Genomic DNA, 5,733 nt, shown 5'->3' with positions numbered 1-5,733 from the left:
AAGCAGGGTGACAATATAGAGCCTTGATGTACTCCTTTTCCTATTTGGAACCAGTCTGTTGTCCCAAATCCAGTTCTAACTGTTGCTTCCTGACTTGCATACAGGTTTCTCAAGAGGCAGGTCAAGTAGTCTGGTGTGCCCATCTCTTTCAGACTTTTCCACAGTTTATTGTGATCCACACAGTCAAAGGCTTTGGCATAGTCAATAAAGCAAAAATAGATGTTTTTTTTTTTTCTGGAAATCTCTTGCTTTTTCAATGATCCAGCAGATGTTGACAATTTGATCTCTGGTTCCTCTGCCTTTTCTAAAACCAGCTTGAACATCTGGAAGTTCATGGTTCACCTATTTCTGAAGCCTGGCTTGGAGAATTTTGAGCATTACTTTACTAGCGTGTGAGATGAGTGCAGTTGTGCAGTCGTTTGAGCATTCTTTGGGATTGCCTTTCTTTGGGATTAGAATGAAAACTGACCTTTTCCAGTTCTGTGGCCACTGCTGAGTTTTCCAATTTTGCTGGCATATTGAGTGCAGCACTTTCACAGCATCATCTTTTCAGGATTTGAAATAGGTCAACTGGAATTCCATCACTTCCACTAGCTTTGTTCGACATGATGCTTCCTAAGGTCCACTTGACTTTGCATTCCAGGATGTCTGGCTCTAGGTGCGTGATCACACCATCGTGGTTATCTGGGTCCTGAAGATCTTTCTTGCACCATTCTTCTGTGTATTCTTGCCACCTCTTCTTAATATCCTCTGCATCTATTAGATTCATACCATTTCTGTCCTTTATCGAACCCATCTTTGCGTGAAATGTTCCCTTGGTATCTCTAATTTTCTTGAAGAGATCTCTAGTATTTCCCATTCTTTTGTTTTTCTCTATTTCTTTGCACTGATCCCTGAGGAAGGCTTTCTTATCTCTCCTTGCTATTCTTTGGGACTCTGTATTCAAATGAGAATATCTTTCCTTTTCTCCTTTGCTTTTCACTTCTCTTGTTTTCGCAGTTATTTGTAAGACCTCCTCAGACAACCACTTTGCTTTTCTGCATTTATTTTCCATGCAGATGGTCTTGATCCCTGTCTCCTGTACAATGTCACGAACCTCCGTCCATAGTTCATGAGGCCCTCAATCTGTCAGATATAGTCCCTTAAATCTATATCTCATTTCCACTGTATAGTCATAAAGGATTTGATTTAGGTCATACCTGAATGGTCTAGTGGTTTTCCCTACTTTCTTCAATTTAAGTCTGAATTTGGCAATAAGGAGTTCATGATCTGAGCCACAGTTAGATCCCGGTCTTGCTTTTGCTGACTATAGAGCTTCTCCATCTTTAGCTGGAAAGAATATAATTAATCTAATATCGATGTTGACCATCTGGTGATGTCCATGTGTAGAGTCTTCTCTTGTGTTGTTTGAAGAGGGTGTTTTCTATGCCCAGTCTGTTCTCTTGGCAAAACTCTATTAGCCTTTGCCCTGCTTCATTCTGTACCCCAAGGCCAAATTTGCCTGTTACTCCAGGTGTTTCTTGACTTCCTACTTTTGCATTCCAGTATTCTTTCCTTGAGAACCCCATGAACAGTATGAAAAAGCAAAATGATAGGATACTGAAAGAGGAACTCACCAGGTCAGTAGGTGCCCCATATGCTACTAGAGATCAGTGGAGAAATAACTCCAGAAAGAGTGAAGGGATAGCGCCAAAGCAAAAGCAATACCCAGCTGTGGATGTGGCTGGTGATAGAAGCAAAGTCCATTGTTATAAAGAGCAATATTGCATAGGAACCTGGAATGTTAGGTCCATGAATCAAGGTATGTTGGAAGTGGTCTAAAAGAAGATGGCAAGAGTGAATGTCGACATTCTAGGAATCAGCAAACTAAAATGTACTGGAATGACTGAGTTTAACTCAGATGACCATTATATCTACTACTGTTGGCAGGAATCCCTTAGAAGAAATGGAGTAGCTACCATGGTCAACAGAAGAGTCCAAATGCAGTACTTAGATTCAGTCTCAAAAATGACAGAATGATCTCTGTTCATTTCCAAGACAAACCATTCAATATCACAGTAATCCAAGTCTATGCCCCAACCAGTAACACTAAAGAAGCTGAAGTAGAATGGTTCTATGAAGACCTAAAGGCCTTTCAGAACTAACACCCAAAAAAGATGTCCTTTTCATTACAGGGGACTGGAATGCAAAAGTAGGAAGTCAACAAACACCTGGAGTAACAGGCAAATTTGGCCTTGGAGTATGGAATGGAGCAGGGCAACGGCTAATAGAGTTTTGCCAAGAGAACGCACTGGTCATAGCAATGTTTAGGAACGGGCAAACTAAAAAAATAAAATAAAATTAAATTAAATTAAAAATAATAATAATTTTACAGAATGCTCATCTTCTTTCTTTCATCTATGCATGGAGCTTATATTACCCACATTCAGTTCAGTTCAGTCCCTCAGTCATGTCCAACTCTTTGTGATCCCATGAACCATGGCATGCCAGGCCACCCTGTCCATCACCAACTCCCAGAGTCCACCCAAACCCATGTCCATCGAGTCAGTGATGCCATCCAACCATCTCATTCTCTGTCGTCCCCTTCTCCACCTGCCTTCAATCTTTCCCAGCATCAGGGTCTTTTCAAATGAGTCAGCTCTTTGCATCAGGGGGCCAGAGTACTGGAGTTTCAGCTTCCACATCAGTCCTTCCAATGAACACCCAGGACTGATCTCCTTTAGAATGGACTGGTTGGATCTCCAGTTCAGGGGACTCTCAAGAGTCTTCTCCAACATCACAGTTCAAAAGCATCATTTCTTTGATGCTCAGCTTTCTTTATAGTCCAACTCTCACATCCATATATGACCACTGGAAAAACCATAGCTTTTACTAGACGGGCTTTTGCTAAATAATTAGCTATTTGGGTGTCTTATGTCTAGTTTGGGACAGTATTAGATCAAGCTATTTATTATTTAATATCTTGCAACCTGAAGCCTGACACATCATCCCCACAATCTACAGACTTTTCAAATAATCTTCAGCAAATTGTGTAGAAAAGGTCTTGGTTTTGTGTAGCTTAGCCCCAGTCTGCGTTTTTTCCATCCAAATCAAGTTTAGTATTCAGTTCAGTCACTCAGTCATGTATGACTCTTTGTGACCCCATGGACACCAGGCTTCCCTGTCCATCACCAATACCCAGAGCTTGCTCAAACTCAAGTCCATTGAATAAGTGATGCCATGCAATCATCTCATCCTCTGTCACCCCATTCTCCTCCTGCTTTCAATCTTTCCCAGAATCAGAGTCTTTTCCAATGAGTCAGTTCTTCACATCAGGTGGCCAAAGTATTGGAGTTTCAGCTTCAGCATCAGTCCATCCAATTAATATTTAGGACTGATTTCCCTTAGGATTAACTGATTTGATTTCCTTGCAGTCCAAGGGAATCTCAAGAGTCTTTTCCAATGCCACAGTTCAAAAGTATCAGTTCTTCAGTGCTCAAAATTTTTTTATGATTCAACTCTCACATCCATACATGACTATGGAAAAACCATAGCTTTGACTAGATAGACTTTTGTTGGCAAAGTAATGTCTCTGCTTTTGAATATGCTGTCTAGGTTGGTCACAGCTTTTCTTCCAAGGAGCAAGCATCTTTTAATTTCATGGCTTCAGTCACCACCTGCACTGATTTTGGAGCCCCCCAAAATAAAGTCTCTCACTGTTGCCTTCTTTCCCCCCTCTATTTGCCATGAAGTGATGGGAAGAGATGCCGTGACCTTAGGTTTTTGAAAGTTGAGTTTTAAACCAACTTTTTCACTCTCCTCTTTCATTTTCATCAAGAGGTTCTTTAGTTCTTCTTCACTTTCTGCCATAAGGTTGGTGTCATCTGCATATTTTAGGTTACTGATATTTCTCCCAGCAATCTTGATTCCAGCTTGTGCTTCTCCAGCCTGGAATTTCGCACCATGTACTCTGCTTATAAGTTAAATAGGCAGGGTGACAATATACAGCCCTGAAGTACTCCTTTCATAATTTGGAACCAGTCTGTTCTTCCATGTCGTGTTCTAACTGTTGCTTCTTGACCTGCATACAGATTTCTCAGGAGGCAGGTAAGGTGTTCTGGTATTCCCATCTCTAAGAATTTTCCATACTGTTGTGATCCACACAGTCAAAGGTTTTGGCATAGTCAATAAAGCAGTAGTAGATAGTTTAGCATTAGCCTAACAAATAATAACACAAACAGAGGCAATATCCTAAGCATATGTGCTGTACTCAGTTTGATAGGGATTGCATTGAATCTATAGATTGCTTTGGGTAGTATAACCATTTTGACAATATTGATTCTTCCAATCCATGAACACGGTATATTTCTCCATCTGTTTGTGTCCTCTTTGATTTCTTTCATCAGTGTTTTATAGTTTTCTATGTATAGGTCTTTTGTTTCTTTAGGTAGATATTCTCCTAAGTATCTTATTCTTTTTGTTGCAATGGTGAATGGTATCGTTTCCTTAATTTCTCTTTCTGTTTTCTCATTGTTAGTGTATAGGAATGCAAGAGATTTCTGTGTGTTAATTTTATATCCTGCAACTTTACTGTATTCGTTGATTAGCTCTAGTAATTTTCTGGTACAGTCTTTAGGGTTTTCTTTTCTTTTTTTTTTTTTTTTTTAGTATTTAACAATCCTTATTTATTTTTTTTCTTTCTTTTTTTTTTCTTTTCCATTTATTTTTATTAGTTGGAGGCTAATTACTTTACAGCATTGCAGTGGTTTTTGTCGTAGAGGATCATGTCATCTGCAAACAGAGAGAGTTTCACTTCTTCTTTTCCTATCTGGATTCCTTTCACTTCTTTTTCTGCCCTGATTGTTGTGGCCAACACTTCCAAAACTATGTTGAATAGTAGTGGTGAGAGTGGGCACCCTTGTCTTGTTCCTGATTTCAGGGGAAATGCTTTCAATTTTTCACTATTGAGGGTGATGCTTGCTGTGGGTTTGTCATATATAGCTTTTATTATGTTGAGGTATGTTCCTTCTATTCCTGCTTTCTGGAGAGTATGTGGTGTATTCAGGACAAATTTTTCCTTAGCACTGTTTATCCCCAGTGAAGTCGCTTCATCTCTCTGAGGTTTCATTTATTCATTTGGATTGGAACCTTCCACAAGTTTATTAGAAAAGCCAGATGAGATGCTGTAGGTGAAAATACCCGAGAGAATGGCAACCCAGAATACAATAGGCATCCAATATATTTTCAATGAATGAACACATTTCCATGCCTTTTCTTCAGTAAGGATTTGTATCCTCAAATTTATTCACATGTTGCTTCAATGCTCACAAACTCTTACCTGTGTACTTATCCCTTATAAAGACTTGAGAATTTTTTGCTTTCATTTACAGGTAATATTCTTCATTTTAAAGAAATTTGCTTTTGCATTGTGTGAAGGATTCATGCATTTATTGTATCATTAACAGCATCACATTTACTAAAGAAAGGTTTAAGATAAAATAAGCAATTTTCATTTGTTTAAAACATCTGTAAAATCTTGATCTAAATCTCTCAAGTAAGAAAGTGACTTGAATTTCAAAGGGGAAACAGGCAAATCACATTTTCCCTTCCTCTCCCACATTTCACACTCTGCCTCTATTGTCACACCCCTGTGAGCCCAGATATTTCTGTTGTTCCCAAAGTTCAGTTAAAGAAACTGTCTGTCTAGTCATTTTTGGTCTTTGGAAAGAGCAATGAAACATAGTTAAACAAAGC

Source organism: Odocoileus virginianus, chromosome X, assembly GCF_023699985.2.
Source record: "Odocoileus virginianus isolate 20LAN1187 ecotype Illinois chromosome X, Ovbor_1.2, whole genome shotgun sequence".
Classification (NCBI taxonomy): domain Eukaryota; kingdom Metazoa; phylum Chordata; class Mammalia; order Artiodactyla; family Cervidae; genus Odocoileus; species Odocoileus virginianus.
This window is presented reverse-complemented; position numbering follows the sequence as displayed.